We start from the raw sequence: 17652 nt of genomic DNA, 5'->3' as shown, positions 1-17652 counted from the left end.
GTCATAGTGATTGTGCTACTATGACAGAGCACTACCCCTGCCCATTTTCAGTCTCAGTGTAATATTAAAGACAGTAAACAGGACAGAAGAGACACAAGGAAGGAACACATTGGGTTATTATTATCTTCAATCCAGATTACTGCAGTTCCCCAGGAATATCAATGGATGTAAGTAGGATCTAAAGTAGAAAAAGTATCAAGTGCTTTACAGTGCCTGTGTCTTCCTGCCTTCCACACCCTGGATTTCAAATATGCACTCAATCTTACATGCTAGTTATTATTAGAAACAAATGCTTCCAACTAATTTAGTGCCAACAAAAGGCATACAAAGATGAATGCAGAGCCCAGAAAACCTTAGGCATGGCTCATAGAGATTCTTTAATGCATGAAGCTGAGACTCAGCTGAACTTGGAATAAATGTGAGAGGCGGTTCAAGGACAAAAAGGCTGTGCGCAATGGCCTGTCTCCGCAGTTAACTCTTCTCCTTTGGAAAAAGGGGTTCTGGCTGTTTGACTCTGTCACAGCAGAACTGCAGTGAACAGCAGGTTTCTCACCACTGACTTAATGAAAACACAACCAAGTTATATTTTGAGACTTTCTGGCAGAGAGGATTTTTAATTTTTAAAGATTTTTTTTTCCTCTTGGGAAGATTTATGGAAGTAACTCTGAATTTCCCATTTCTTCCTGAGCATCAGATATAAGTAGAGCAAAGCACAGGTAGTTTAAAGCAGAGTTTTGGTGAAGTTGGGAGGTTAACATTCATTTGATACTAAGCTTGTTACCATTTACCTTAATTGTCACTCTAAATATTAAGTTGAATGACCTGTTATTTAGTTTACTAGGATTTTGCACAACTTTCTGCCTTTGCTTACAGCCATGTCACCACATACGTTACACTGTGAAAGAAAAGGAAAACAAAGATTGTCTTCAGCAGCTTGGCTATAGATATCATTAGTTGCTTGGCTCTCCTCGCACTCGACGACCTCAGATCCATCAAGCAACATTTGTGCCATAGCACAACCCACCAAAGGAGGCATAAGGAAACAGCACAAGTGCCCTTCATGACAGAAGCAAAGGTGTGGATACTAGTCAGTGCTAGCTGTTTTCATTTTGACAGACCTGAGGCTGGTATTTTCTGTTCTCCTGACAGAGGAGAAAACAATATTTTTTTCTAGTTGCAGTTTTTGTTTTAACTAATATTACTGCCTATTACACTGCTGGATAAAGGTCTACCCTACTGTCACGAGAATCCTCTTTTCCTGAACACTCTCCACATACATCCTGAGCCCATGAATCCCCCTCGTTCATCTCTCTAACACGTATCTTGTCTACTTTTTGTTACATTTATTGGCATTTAGTTCAAGATTGCATGTTTCCCAAAAGATTTCCTGTTTCTGTGGCAATACATCTTAATCATTGGTTTTTCTGCCTTTGACCTCACTCACGTCTATTGTAACAGCTTGTCATGCAATAGCAATACCCCGAGTCTTTTATCATACCACACACTTACAATCACCTTCCATTGTGTTTTTGTAGGTGATTTGACTCTATCATCTTGAAACCTTATTTTAACCTTCATTCAGTAACTAGAAAAAGAAATCAGTTAAAAGAGCAGAAATGGCTGGGCTGCCTCAAATCCCAGTAAATTGGCCCAGCTTCATAATTTATTATTATGCAATTACATTAAGATTTCCAATCACTACTTTTAAAAAAGCATGTTATGAAACATTATTAGGAGCTATAAAATATACTAAAGTTTGAACAAGTGCCAATGAAAATTAAATTGAGTTAAGCAATCAGCATGCTATATAACGAGGGAATAATATTAGAAAAAAACCTGGTACATATGAAAACTATGGTTGTGTAAGTGGATGGTCATATTCCCCTGTGAGTAGTGGCATGGGGCTATGGTTTGCACTAAAGACAGAAAAACCTCTGAACTCTGGGGAACCTGAGCCAGCTTTTTTAAGTTGACTCATCACTAATTGCAACACAGCCACAGTAGGAAAAAAAAAAGTCACAGCAGAAAGATATGATGTTTCATAGAGGAATACACAAAAAATGTCATTGTATAAGAACAAAAAAATACCGATCTGAGATTGGACTGTGTGACTAAGAGAAACAGAGGGCAGCTACTGACAGATTAGACAGATTTCCAGGATCTGCAGCCCGGTTCGATAGCAGATGGGAAAGTTGAAAGTTAATGACAGATAAGATAGATGTAGCTCTTGGTTGGTTAGCTGTTGTTTACATCATGTGAAAGACTGAAGTTCACAGCCTAGGATAAGCAGGAAAAAATACTTGATAAGGGAAAAAAGAAAAAGTACTCGCTACGTGAGAAATTTACTTTAATAGATTTCTGTGATTGCTCTCTGCTCAAAGTGGATAATCTGAGTTTTTCCCCTTGAAGTGCATTTTGCCAGAGGTCTGACACAACTCCCCATTACTCTCCCTATAAAACATTGCTTCTGGTGACCATTATCATCAACTAAGCAACAGGAAAATGAATGGCATAAGCCTTCCAAGGAGTCCAGGATGGGCAATTGCTGACTGATATAAACCCATCTCATGTTCCCAAGAGCCCCACTGAAGAACACGCAAACTATGCATGATGTTAAGAATTAAAACTGCTGCTTTTTTAAGATTGTTGGATTCCATTGTTTTCAAGCAGATTTGCAATTTCCTGGTATTTTTAAAACTTGTTTTATGAAATGACCCAATGGGAAAAGTTTAATGTACATCAGGCTGATAGACACAGGATTGTCTAGCATGCATTGCCTTGATAATGTCAAGGTCTGTGGAAAAGTAGCAGTAACATTATGCATAACATATTTCTGAGTTTTTATAAGACATTTTGGTCACTGTATTGTAGGAGCATCCTTTTTAGAGACAGTGTAACATTACAGCTCAGGGCAACCCCTTTGAGGGGTTTTGCTAGAGAAAAGGAATGACTGGCTGTTGCCTTAAATAGCTCAGAGAAAAGTGGAAAGGGGAAGGCATCCCAGTAAGATGTAGCATTGCTCTAGGGCACTAAGGAAGATGGCTAGCCTTGAATAACAGAATGACACTTCTGAACACGTCTTCATAAAGTATTATTGCTGAGCTTTGGAGAGGAACAAAGGAGGTCAAGGTGTGCAGTTGGTTTCTAAAGTTAGTATGTAGGTCTGAAACAAGAGTTCAAATGCCAGCATTAATTAGAAAATACCAGTCTAGAGGATATAAAAACAATTTGTTACATATAACAAATAATGAAAAGTTTTTATGGAAAAAAGTGGCCTCCACAAAGAATTCAGGACAGCATGTTTTGTTTTTCTTCCTTCCATGATCCTCTAAACCGCTGTGTGGCTGTGCTCTTAGATATGACCTAGTTACTGTAGAAAATAAGAAATGAATGTGTCTAAATAATTTCTTAAATCTTCAAATAAAAAGTGGTTTGTAGAGAGACTGTGCATGTTATTCTTTGTGTTCCTACATCCATTTAATGCCTTGAAATTGGAAGTCTGCAGAGCGGTAGTTTCATGTATAATAAATACAAAATTCTCTAACACAGGCTGTCCATACAATGCTGACAGAACATGAATGTGAAATAACACTCAAGAGAACACTCAGAAATCAATAAACTCAATCAGCTAGGATCTTAACACTGTCTACAACAATGATACAGGGAAAGTGATGAACACTGCAAGGTTAGGTGCTGATTTTAAAATGAAAACAGAAAAGATCCCCCAAACGTTTTCTTTAGGCTGGGGAGTGGAGGGGAAGGTGAAAAACAAAACAAAACCAAACCCTAAAACAACCCAATCCCAAACTATGTGCCCCTTAGTAGTATGGAAAGACGTATGGGACTTGCCATCATACACTGGCCTAAATGGTTCCTCATTCTGATCTGACTGTGGGCCATCCCACGTGGTTCAGGAAAAGATAAACTGTTATGGGAAGGTTTGTTTTTTTTTTTTTAATTCAAACAGTTTATAACCTTCTAAGTAGAGTGAAGCAATGAAAACGAGATTCAGATTTCCCAGCTTTGCTCAGCTGGATTTGGCTGGAAGAACAGACTCAGACACTTTACCCAAGATATCAATGTTCAAGAAAAGAGATGAAAGCTGCAGGTTGATGGTATGTGCTAATTTGAGCAGACTAAAACGACTTAAAATTTAGAAGTAGGATTTGTTAATGAAAATACTGAGCTTCCTTTGAATCACTAATCATCATACTGATTTCAATTAGAGCAGCATCTGACCAAACCTGTCTTTAAGAATTCTCAAAACCATTAGCTCTTCTGTAACAAATCGCTGAGTAACATCACCAAAAGTTAAAATGGCCCAAAAGAAAATCCTTGAGGATCATGCTCCTGCCAAATGTTCAGGGGGATTCCATCATGATCCAGGGGAGGGCTTGGGGCCTTTGTGCTTGAAAAGGATTAACAGAAGTGCAACTGAGCAGGCAGTAACTGTTAAGGCAAATCAATAGCACTTCGTGTACCCAAAGAATAGAGTTAGAAACAGTGCAACAAGAGCGGGAATAAGGCAGCTGGCAGCTGCTCCTAGGAGGGATGACAGGTAGAAGACAAATCTGTCCCCCTGGACCTTCGGGAACACTGGGCACGTCAGTGAGAGATTTGAAGGACTGCCACAAAGCAGATCTTCATGCTGCATCAGCCCAGCTATCTACGTGCTACTTCATTCAATCCTTTCAAATACATTTTTACATCAACTTTGGATCCTCCATCAGGACATTATCCAAGCACCACATGACATCTATCAGTGCTCCATTTTACAGAAAAATAAGATGCAGCATAGGAATAAAGAGTTTGCTACCACGGAAAACCTATGAAAGAGCAGAGGCTTGAACACAGTATCCCCATTCTCCCCGTATTTTTGCCCACTCTCCCATCCCCTGTTTTTTTCCCCATGCATCATCACACACTGCTACATACAAAGATTCCCCAGTGCTGGTTACTTAAAGGCAGTCCCATCATTTACCAAATGAATAATTTTATGGAACAAGGAGCTTGCTAAGCTGGTAAAGTCACCAAGTGGTTCAGTTTCGATTCCATATGTTCTTAATAAATGCATTTCCACACCAGCTGGTATTTGGTTGCTGCAATTCGTTTGTAAACATGATTAAAAATTCAGTCAAGATTAATCTTTATTTTTCACTCAACTACCTTCAAACAAAATCACCTACAGCAATGTGTATGGAAATCAACCCAAGCAAAAAAGCTTAGAAATGGAAAAAACACATGGGTAAAATGTGAGGTTATTAAAATTTGAATTATTTCTTTCCTACAAAGTTTTGAGATAGTGCTCTTTAACTTTGGATACGGCAGTTCATCTCCATCTGCTCCACCTGATATGAATAAATAATTGACAGTCATTTGACAGCCCTTTAGAAACAGCACATTAAATATATAAATAAAGTGTTACAGGATAATAACAAGCCTCCATACAACAGACATGAAACAGAATTTGCTTGCAATCTGTATTATAGACACTCGACTGCGTTTGAAATTACTTCAGAAAAATATTGGGACAGCCAAGTTATGCACAGGAATAAAAATACTCTGAGAGCCTACAAGAATAGCCACCAGGTACAGCCGCACCGACACCACCAGTGTGTCGGTGTGCCTCAGTGCAGCCTTCCTCCTGCGAGCCTCTGCAACAACAACGAGGTCTTAGAGGTGTGCACTGAGTTAGGCACAAGACCAGTGCTCTCTTGGTGACGTATGAAAGCTCCCAGAGCAATGAAAGGCTGTGTCTTGCATTATAAGCTAGTTTTGCACTATTCGTTGCCTTAGTATACCAAAGTGGTAACCGAACTCCTCTCAATATCCATCTTTCTGATTACAAATGGCTTCATAGGGACAAATCACAGCCTGAAAGAAAGCATTGGGGAGAGCGTGGATGTTGTCCTTTGCTCCATACACGTGGTGGCTAGAAACCACCAGGAGCAGTGCCATTGGATTGCATTTGATTTGCATGGATTAGGCATGCAAATAATGCATTAAGTTCCAGGGATACATCTGTTAAATGCAGCATTTGGCTAGTCTAAATACTGATGAAACAGGCACAGAAATCATGCCATGGTGCTTGCTGCTGGGTGGTGGCTCTGGCCTGAGAAATGCTTTGAGAATCCCACATGAAATAAAATGCTTTGGAATGATACTTACTATTCTGATGACTATATTTCTTTTTGTAGCATGACATACCCAGATACACAGAAAAGGCAAAGGTGAAGATGCAGGGTTTCATTCTCTCCAGTTTGGCAGGTTCTTTGGGTTCAGGAAGGTTTATTTACTTGATTCTTAAGGCCGGTCTTAGTCCCGGTGGAGATTCTAGTTGCTTTCAATCAGTTCCAATTTACATCACCTGTCTTTGACCCTAAAATAGCAGGGAAAAGCCCCTAAAAATATGTTTCCAATTGTAGGAGTGACAGGGAATCAAACTTTTCTAGACCTTTTCTCTGTTGTTCCAAGGGGAAAGGATAAGTTGCTCAAATAAAGTAACAGTGAAAATTATAAGCCATAAGCCCGTTCACCGCAGGCAGAGTCAGAGGTGCTCTTTTTAAACAGAATAATAAAATCAAGGAGAGTGCCCAGTATACACGCTAACAGGAATTAGTCTGAAGCTACAGAAGTAAACACATTTTCCTAAAGCTGGCTCAAGAGCATCAGGGCTCCTATTTAAATACAGAAGAGTGAAAAGTGTCTACAGATTCTCAGTGGACTGTGGTAAAATACAGTGATGGAGAATTTTCTGTTCAGAGCCTGCAACCCATTCTGTTAGGTCGGCAGAAGATCGGAACTCTGCCTTTTCTTTAGCACAGCACAGTTTGCACCCAATTCGCCTGGCAGAATAGGTGGGAAACCCATGCAGGAGGAATGCCGCAACGCTGGGGGACTCCCTACCTGTGCAGAAGCTTCATGGGGCTGTTCCCAGCCAGCTGCCCTGAATACCATTCGTGAGACAAGCAAAAACACAGGTTTTCGTTCCACTGTGAACCAGCTGCCAGGTGAGCTCTCCTGGCCAGATCCCATCCCCTCACAGCTGTTCTGCTGTATGAAGATCTTATTTTTTTCAACCTCTCAGAATTATAATGAATTTGGATTTGAAAATTCTGCACTTTCCTTCCTATCCTCTAACAACAAACTCAACTAATGATGAATATATAATGTGTAGGGAACTAATATGTAAAGCGACAGCTATTTTAGTAATGTCTCTAACCCATTAACACTTGGAGGGCATTAAAACAGCACAACAGGATGACCTTTGCTAAGAAGGTGGACTGGGAAAATACGTTTCTTTTCTTTAGGATATGAACTGAGCATAACGTTATTTCAGAAGTGATAAAGATCAGAGAGCTGTAGCATAAAGAAGATGAAATCTGACTCACTGACTTATTCAGGCTGGAATATCCTATTGATTCCCTCTTTCATCACAGACAGCCCATCTGTGTTCAACTGAGTTTGGGTCAAAGGATCCACAAGTATTTCATTATTTAGACAAGTTAACCTACTTAAACAAAAACATTATCTGCTATTGCAGGATAATTTGAAATGACATAAATCCTCTGAACACTAAACAAACAATGACAAAAAGCAGACACTGATGGTAATAAGTGTGCAGCATCAAAGATTTTCAACAGCAACCATCGTTTACTTACAAATTAGCTGTTCCAGCATCTACTAATGCGTATAGGATCACATCATCAGGCACTGTTGCCTTGGGAGGCTGAAGACTACTACATTTTCAATTTGCAAACCGCAGAGTTTTCTAGCTGAGGAACAGACATCAGTATAATGAATTTCAGTCTCCCAATAATGGCCTGGTTTTTATTAGGTGTCTCACACAGATCCTTCAGAAGCAATCCATACACCCCACTGTGACCTGCAGACCAAAGGGTGAAACCTACCAACTTATTGGTTTTGACTAAATCTGAGAAAGAAATGGAATTTCTGTTTCCAGGGAAAATTTAATTTCCAAATTTGTTCCGTAGTCTTGTTCCAAAGAGAAGCATGAGAATAATTTTTAAATTTCTTGAAGACAGAAGTTTCCCAAAAATTGTTTCCATTAAGTCAAAATGTTTTATGTTGATTTTGAGGTTTTGTTGTTTTTTTTTTTTTTATATAGAATATTTCTCCATTAAAAGGTAATTTCAAAACAAAAATTTACAATGCTGTGTTCCAATATATCTAAAACACTCCCTTTGATCTGGTCAACACATTAGAGGAATCACAACAAAATAAACTAAAAAAAAAAAAAAATAGGGAAAAATGGGAAAAGGTAGAGCCTGAGGGGTGCTAGAAAAGTATTTTTCAGAAGCTCCACCTCTGATCTACCCAGTAAAAATTAGCTTTAAACAGCCAGCTAAGTCTGCAACTGTAGAGAGGACAAATTTGTAGAAATACAAAAGCTTACAAAAATGAACTGAAGTGGGACACCTAGAAAAATTGCATAAAGCCTACTACCATTTTGGAATCGCAGAGCAAATATACATGAACAAGATACTGAGATTTGAGGTTTTGTGAAGAAATGGGTATTCAGATAGAAACCAATTAAGGTTTTGCAGGGTTCAGATAAAAGTTTTGTCATTATTGAACCTTGGATATAAAAATGTAGAAAGTGATAATGGCTTACTTTTCCATAATAAAGAGCATAAGGTTCTACTAATTGAGTTAGAAGAGCAATTAACCTTGTAGTGCATCAATACGTCATGTTTGAAATATTTGCAAATTAGATAATTAGGATGCTTTAGGTTTAATACACTAGTCAAGTAAGCCTGGGTTTCCCAGCATTCTTGCAAAGCTAATCTAATCTTTAAGAATTTTTTAAGTTCCATGTACTATCATACAAGTACAAGGCATGTATTTTGTTAGCCAGCAAAATAGTACACATAACCAATTAGTCCAGCTTACAAATGCGTATGGATGGTTTAAAGACAAAACCCGTTATGTTTGAGTGTTTTGTTTGGTTAGAGAAACACTGATCCAGTATCTGTCTTTTGTGTCTACCAGGTTACAGAGGCAGACAATGGTCTGGATTTGCAGAGATTTTCTTGTTAAAGGTTCTTTATTCTTTTTTTTTTCCCAAAATACAATATTTTCTATAATAAAAGTAAATTCCATCAATAGAAGGAAAATTCTAACTACAGAGCAGCTATTAAACAAGCCCAATTCTAGCTTTACCTTATTTCACCAGGTTAAAAATGGTCACGTACAAACCAAGCCAAACCTCTGTCTTTAAGACACCATTTTCCTGCAAGCCAGCTCTGGTCCAGAAGCCGTTCACCTGCCCTGGTATCCTCTCTGCTGTGCCATACATGTCCTTTGCATGGTCAACAGGCAGGATCACTAGGAAAAATTTACACTGCTATTTCCTGATAGTTTAAGAGGATTTTGCACAGATTATATGTCTCAGAATAGCTCAATGGATGCAAGAAAATGATTTAAAGGCCATAGATATAAAGGCCACAGGGGAACAGTTTTATCTTAATACCAGTCTTGATATTTCACTTAAATATAATCACTTAGTACTTGACTCTGATAGCTAAGGTGACTTTTTTTCTCCCTTATTCAACTCAATGAAAGCATCCCTCGGGTATTTTTATATTCCCAGGCGCCTTTGTTAATTGTATAATTCATATACTATTGTTTCTCCAGTATCATTGCTGGCATTTACGGTTATGCAAAAGGATTTAAACGTTGCTTTGAGGAACTAGTTCTGCAAGCTGCTATGAACAACATACGCAAACCACTGGAAGGAGTGAACTTGACCACTCAGGATTTTGTGGAGATGAACAGATACAGAGGGATAAGCAGGGCCTAAGAGAATTCTTTTAAATTTGCGCAAAATAATTTGCAGTGCCTGTCCAGCTCTCTGCGTAGTGACCTTGTGTTGTCTAAGTTAATGCATCTTTGGAAAAAAACTCATGAAAATTAATAAGCCAGCATATTGTTCAGGCCATGAGCATTGCTCAATATATGTCCCTTTCTGTGATATACGCAGGTTATGGTACATGATTGATTCTTGCTTATCATCATCGATTGGAAAACAGTCCTTCCACTTCGTAGCATATTCTCCTTGAGGTGTAATGCACATGAATCATCCCAACAGAGTTACCTACGGCCATTAGTGTGAAGGATGAAAGGGCTGGTAAGTGTGAGGACCCAGGGAAGAGTAAACAGGAAGGCCAGTGTGGGCAGGGATTTAAACTAGAAATACTGACTGCAGGGGACTTCTTCAAACACTAATACGTGTATTATGGTGGTCTGTAACAGACAACCCTGTCTCATGCTTTGTTATATAAATATGAATCAGCAAGTGCTCCAGATTTGCTACCAACTGGCAGCCACTCTTGCCTGCTGTTCTGTTCAGTCTGCTCTGCCTAGTGGAATACAAGCATTTTTATAACATTCCAAAAATGTGAATCTTCTCGGTAGGTTTCAATAACACTGGCTAGTTCAAACAGCCCATTTGTAAATATTTCAACTCCTCTTCTCCAGTGGAGAACAGGAAATCAAATTGTTTCTTCTCATGCCCTTCCAGTAAAGTTTGCTCAGCTTCTTGGTTTTGTGCTAAATGAATGCAACTTTGTTTCTGCCCCCTCTTTTGCTTTCCATTTCATCACTCAAAGCCCACTTCAATAGAAGCAGTTCCCCATCTGCTAAGGGAAAGGCCAGGCAAACAGTATGCCCTTCTTAATACGCAAATCCTCATGGCAGCTTGGGGTAAGATTTCAGCCAGAGATGCATCCATTTAGCAAACAGAAATTCACAGGTATCTTTTGAAGTTTCCATGCTCTGATTCCAGTACACACCAGGTATTTTAACTATGTGGGGTGTTTGTGGCTCCTCTTTCTTTCTGGTAACCTGCTCATCCTCCTCTGCTTGCTTAGAAGCCCATCTGACAAAAGTACTACTACTACGCCTTCTTACCCACATCCAAATATTCACTTGAATCAGGAGACTCGGCAGTCTCAGCCACACGGCGCCCAGTGAAGCACCTCCCTGTCCCTGGTGACCAGCTCTGGTTTCTGCAGCAAAGCCACACAGCTACTCTTCCTACGCCACACAGTAAGCTTGCACCAGCTGGGCTTTTGGCTTCCACTATGCCAGACCAAAGGAGGATCCACATGCAGGCACTGCCTCTGCACCTGCTCCCAGCACCTGGTGCTCTGGTTTTTCAGCACAGGCACGCTGCCGAATGAAGAATGCCTGGCCCTGCACCCACCCTCGTGTCTCAGCACTGGGGACCCCAGGGGGGAGACACCTCAGTGGGACGGGTGAAGTCAGATCGTGCCAGGAGGCTAGTGCTGAGCGGGAACCGATCAACCCCACCGGGTTGGAGCTGGCTCCCTGCAGAAGACGGGCAGTGTTTCTGCACCGCGCTCAGCAGCACATCCTTTATCATCACTGTTCAGATTTTCTTCAGCAGCCCCCAGATAGCAGAGCTGAATGTAAGAAACTATCAGATCATTGCTTTCCTACAAACAAAACCGGATAACTTTCTAAACATAGGAGAGTAATCGGTCTAGTACAGACCATTCTGTTACATCTGCCCTTAAAGAAATATCTGTGGTGCAGAGACGATATGCAGGAAAAATTATGACCGGCTTTGTGCTAGATTTTTTTGTCCAGTTGTCTCTGCGTAGCTAACTGAGGGAGCAGATGCAGAATTTTATCTCCCCATCACCACCCTCAGCCAGCAGATCCTTTGACCTTTGAATCCTAGAAACTTCCATGAGATTAGGCAACTGGTTTCCCAGATTTTTAAATGGCAGATCTCCAGAAGCAGGGAGAGAAAAGAGAAAAATCAACCCTAAAGAACCAGGTTTTGTCCAGAGAAGATTCTCAGAAAGAACAGACAAAAAAAAAGGAAATGTCACTGCCATGAGCTGGCAGAGTATATTTAACACAGCACCTAATATCATGGGTCAGATGAGTATGTTCTTCTACCCAAAAACCTATTAGCAGCCTGCAGAAAGGAGACATCCTCTCCATCTATCCACAGAGAGGGTTAATGAGATTCCTTAATTAGATACAAAGGAGGGAGGAATTTAGAGCTTTATATTTTAGCTCTGCGGTCAAACAAGACCTTAATACCCTCAGGGCATTGTCTTTAACAAGAAACAGTAATGGAAATAAATCTACAACCGTGGAACCTAACAGGGAGAAACCAGATCCAGCCGGCTAGGAAACCAGCCTCGCAGAGAGACCATTTACAACATGCAGCCTGAGTTTTGCCAAACTTAATGTTCTTCAAATCATAGTGAGTACTGAATGTTACTTGTTGGGTTACATGCACCACAGCCTGGCATCAACACTGCATCCAGATGCCAGCAGAAAACTGCTGGATGCAGAAACCTTTCCACCAGAGGGAATTTGATGGCTGAGAGATAGAAGCCATCCCACCTTCCCTGACCAGAGGACCCACACTGCAGCTAAATGAACAGAAAGATGTGCATGCTTAGACACTTACTTGAATCAAAGCAAAGCACTCTCATACCATGGGATCTGCAACCTTCCGCAGGACAAAAGGTACAAGAGTTCACTGTTATAAATCTCCTGTCTAAACTTTCAGTGTTTCACCTCTCATTAGGAATGAGAAAAGTTTTATTCACATATTTAAGAACACTGGCTTGAAAGAGCATTTTCAATAGTTTAGAGTACATTCTCTTCTGTCCTAGAATCGCTGGAGTTTCTAATCGTCTTTGACCTAGATCCTGCATTGATGCTTCACAATGCTTTTCAAAAGAATTGAGATCTGAGAGCGGTCAGCACCTCTAAAAATTAGGGTGAATTCTTAACTCCGTTGCCTTCACCAGGTCTCAGGCTTCATCCTGCTTCTGAGGACGGTAGATGGAGGCACTCTCTTTTATAATATGAAGGTAAAAGGACTTTTTTTTTTAATAAAACTATGCATTAAATAAAAAAGAGAAGGGCAGAGGATGATATAGAAGAAACCTGTGGGTTTGTAACAGCTTTTGGAAGCTGATTCAAAGACTTTATTCTTCAGAAGACGTTAAGGGCCCCAAAGGAAGAAAATGTTGCTATGAGGTGTTGAGGAAGCAGGTCTTAATCCTTCCATGTTCTTCCCGGTTTAGGTCAGGAAGAATCTCAAACATGATAAACCCTGAAAAACTAAAAACACCCAGTTACCACAAGTGTCCTCACAAGCAAAGTCTATTCCTACTTGAACGTAATTATGAATCCACTGAAGTTAGTGAAGTTACAGTTGCAGCAACTCCAAAGATCAGATTGTATTTTTCTCTCACATTCCTTAAGCAGATGGACAGCTAAATGAAGCAAGTACTCCTAGATAATTCACAGCAAGGGACTGCCTTGCTGGATTATGAAGATGCCTATTCGTATGAGGTGTGTCATTTTGTAATTTTATTTTTCTGCTGTAGCTGGTAAGTCTGTGCATCTCAGAGTACCTATGAAAGCAGAAAGAAGATCTGCCTTTCCTTAAAAGTGGACGTGTAGGTTACTGTGATAGGTTGTCAGTAGAGGGGCTTGGTTCAGTAACACAAAGGCAATTCTCTGCAACATTTTCATCAGTTTTGTGCTAATATCTGATGCTATTAGAAGAGAGAGACCCAAATCCAGAGATCATGACATAAGCACTTTCAGATGTTAAGGGAAGTTGTTTTCTGCAGGCTGGTGCCCAGCACTCATATGCAGTTAGAGGTTGATCCGTGACTGAATGGGTACTCATTATTCAGCTCATACAGGAAAGTAATAGTTCCAAAGAGATCTCCAGAACATGACACACAAGGTTTCGGACCCTTTAAAATCCTGGTGCAGGCTGAAATCCATGTACTGTCCAGCCCTGTTCCAACTTCACCACCACCAGTCCCTAGTCAGAAGCATTCCTCCACGTGAATGTTCATGTCACTTTTTCAAATCTTTCACGTACTACCACAACGTGTCTTTTCCTTCCATCCCTGTCATATGGATTTGGGATGGAGAAGAGGACTTTATCACTGACTGAATCTAAGCAGTCATGTGGGTTAAAGAGTTTTTGCTACAACTTCTGTGCGTTAGGTAGCTCTGTCTGTCTATACAGTCCTGTGCGTGAGCTCTTATGCTGCAGCAGTAGTTTTAAGGAGGGAAAAAGGGATTAAAATAACTAATAACTATCTTCTCTGTTAGCATAAGGATTCACATTAAAGCATATGTTGCTATGCATGTTAATTCCTTAAAAAGCCTTTCTTTAAAAAGTAACTAATGAAAAGAATCTTAACATTTTTACTTAGCTCACATGAGAAAAGGAATGAAAAAGGAAAACTAAATGAAGCTTTTATATCCTTTGACATCAATGCAACAGGAGCAATACCGAAAAAGCTAACGCATTTTCAAGGTGCATGGAGATGAAGAAATCAGAATTTTAAAGAAGCTTAATAGCAAGACTATAATGAAAGAGGTGGCCTGGGAAATCACACAGAGATGTTCACCTCCTCCAGATTTGTATCTGAAGGTTGGTACTAAGAGGGGAAGATAATGTATGAGGTAATGTTTGGTTCTGAGTGGGTGAGGTACAGCAGAAAGTTATACAGTAGCAACTTTTTTTTATTGATCGTCCTGGTAACATATTCCAATGCAGTCTAACTACAATTATAAAATTAATTGTGGATCTATGAAACATAGATTTCCAGTATCCTGTACTTATTGCAAAATAACTGAAATCTTAGGTGGCCTGTGGAGCCTTTCTTTAGACAATTCAAATTCTGTAGAAGAGTTTGCATAATCTGCTTTGACTGGAAGTTGAATTTGCTTCTGCCTCATTTTGCATTATCAAATACTAACGGCATGCTAACAAGGAAGTATTAGTTGCGCCATCAAATGCTTTTTCTTTCTCTTTATTGGATTAACTGGGAAAAAAACCCCACAGGTTGATCTAAAATATAACAGCCAGTAACTCTGAGCAACCATGTTCCACAATTAGAGTTGGAAAATAAAAACTACAAGTTATAATAAATCTCTATTATACCTATTGTAAGGGCAAAAAGCCATAAATCACCATTAGCTTTCATTGGATAAAATGGGAAAAAATATTGAATATTTTTGTCTTTATTTTAATTGTATGATGACAGCATACTCTTTATTTCTTTAACTGAGGTTTAGTGCATCTTTCAGTACAATAGAGAGGACAGAAGGTTTGGATGTTTCACAACAGACATCCTCCTGTTTCAAACTAAGGTTCAAATATTTTGTTTTGTTTCAAAAGAATGCCACATCCCACATGTATTTTCAGTTATTACAAGTTTCAAAACATTATGGAGTTGTATTCTGGAAAAGGGTTAAATGTATTCCCCAAAATACACCTCTGAAGTGAGGCATTGTTTCCTATAGGGCCTTTGAAAAGTTCCTTTGATATAACATGTGTAAATACCTTGCAACAGAAAATAGATTGCACCCACTTTGGACCCTCATGTAATTTTCATAGCAAATAACTTTTCTTGTATGTGACCTTAGTAGACTGGCTAGATGTAGACTGGCTAGATTATTGTATCTTAGAATGCAAGCTCTTATCTGGGTCATTAGCCCAGTCTACAAATACCAGAAGGCAAAATTGACCACCCTGGATGTAAGGGGATGTGAAGTCAAGCATTTGCAAAGTCTGAGCAGCTGTCTTAATACAGTTTCATACAGCAATAGAAGTGTACACAGGCAATGCCCACTTTAATAACTCTAATTATACTTAACGTAAGCAAAAAATGACAATCACATCCTGCTGGAAGGTGAAGCACAGAAAAGTTGTAAGTAGAGGAGAACAGGAAAAAAGGCTTTGTATTAACTAGTGTTTTCTCACAATCAGGAGCATTCTTTTGGAAAAAAAAAAAAAAGAAAGAGGCACGTGATATAAACTTGATTTGTAAACAAAAACCATATCAACTTAGGTCTATCTATTCTTTGCTCCCATTTGGGTTAGCACTTCAAATTCTGAGTGAACTTCACATTTCTTCCCACCAATGAACAGACTAGGGAATGCAAAGTCAGCCCAACCACCAAACTGCCAGCATGGAAATAAAGATAAGTTTGAGTTCTTTAGTACTTTGCAGTGCTTAAATGATGATAAATGTTATGCTATAATATGGCATCTAGTTGAATGTAATTGCTTTGACTAAGTCCAGAAAGAAATTCATTTACTCCAAATCAAATTATTCAGAGGACTTTCGGATAGAATTTTTAAGTATTGTTGAATTCAGATACTTAAATAACTACAGTGCCTCTATTAGTCTAGAGTGAGAGTATACTAACATTTAACATACTCAGTGACTCAGTCCTGTAACAGCTTTATTAGTAGCTTTCACCAAGGCAGCAGGAATTACCAGACATCTTAAACATAAAGCATTTATTTAAGAAACGACTACAGTTACATGCATAGAAAAAAAGTTTCTCTACAACCCATCCCAACAGATTTGCAGGATATATGTTTTTTTACTAACAGAGTAAAACATGTTTCATGAGCTAGTCACATAGAGAGAATATTTTTTCTTCTCCTGATCTTGCCAGGAAGCTAAAGGCTTTACTGTCTTCTAGTCTTATGTATTAAATCTTTGTATGTATTGCTTGGGCGGACAACTATTAACTTAAAGAGACTTCCCTTGATCAACAACCAGATTCTGGGTATTCTGAATCAGGAAGTGTGAAAATATATTCCAAAGCTTTCATGAATAACAAGGAAAACTAAAAAAAAAAAAAAATCAACACATCACCTCCTTGAGAACAAGATATGTAAAAGTCTAAATAAAAGTCAGTAACTTAGGTAGGAAATTTAATCGTATATATGCCTCCTTGTTTTATATATATGCACACACCCCTCCCCCCTATATAAATTAGTCTCCTAATAGGAACTAGCAGCAGATTTGTAGAAAACAGACTCCAAAGGGCTGTGACAAAAACAAATTCTTGGTAGTTTCCAAAACTGATGTGATCTAATGAGAAAAAACAACCCAAACCAACTTTGAAATGAGATGGCATACACACAGCTGTCTCTAAAGCACCATTTATGTGATAAAACACAACTAGAGTACAGGTAATGATTCCCTCTGCTCCTGTAAATGAATATCTGATAGCCTTGAGGGGTTTTCCAGTACAGTTCATCAATTCTTATCATATTTAATTCAGATAATCTCAAGAGAACTGCAGGGAAAACTGGTGATAGCGCTGTAGATAATTCCCCAGTAGGAAACCAACACCTCTCTCTTCTTAATCACACGGCATATCGATGCTCGATGTTTTAAGGAGAATATCCCGAGCCTTGGGCAAAGCCATCTTTCAGATGAATAAACATAAGAGGCTGGAAGATCTTAGAGTGTCTTCTGATTTTTGGATAGTGAGAATCTTACTGGCATGGGGTAAAAAGCTGTTTCTAATCCTACTCTACCAGGAGCCTGAAGCTAGCTGACATATCCACAACATATGGTGGGCCTTTCTGAGACGATTTTAGACTGTTTCGTAGATGACGGCACAGATACCTCTGGAAGAATGGAAGCATGGTAGGGACACATGTCCGCAGGACATGTAATGTTGCTGTCATGATCCCCAGGTAGTGCCTGCCATTACATTTACTTGCCAATGAAAGATTTTAAATGATTTATAGATTTCAATAATATAGATTATTGTAAATTAGATCAGAAGAATCTAATT

This window comes from Vanellus vanellus (assembly GCF_965231255.1).
Source record: "Vanellus vanellus genome assembly, chromosome: 16".
NCBI lineage: Eukaryota > Metazoa > Chordata > Aves > Charadriiformes > Charadriidae > Vanellus > Vanellus vanellus.
This window is presented reverse-complemented; position numbering follows the sequence as displayed.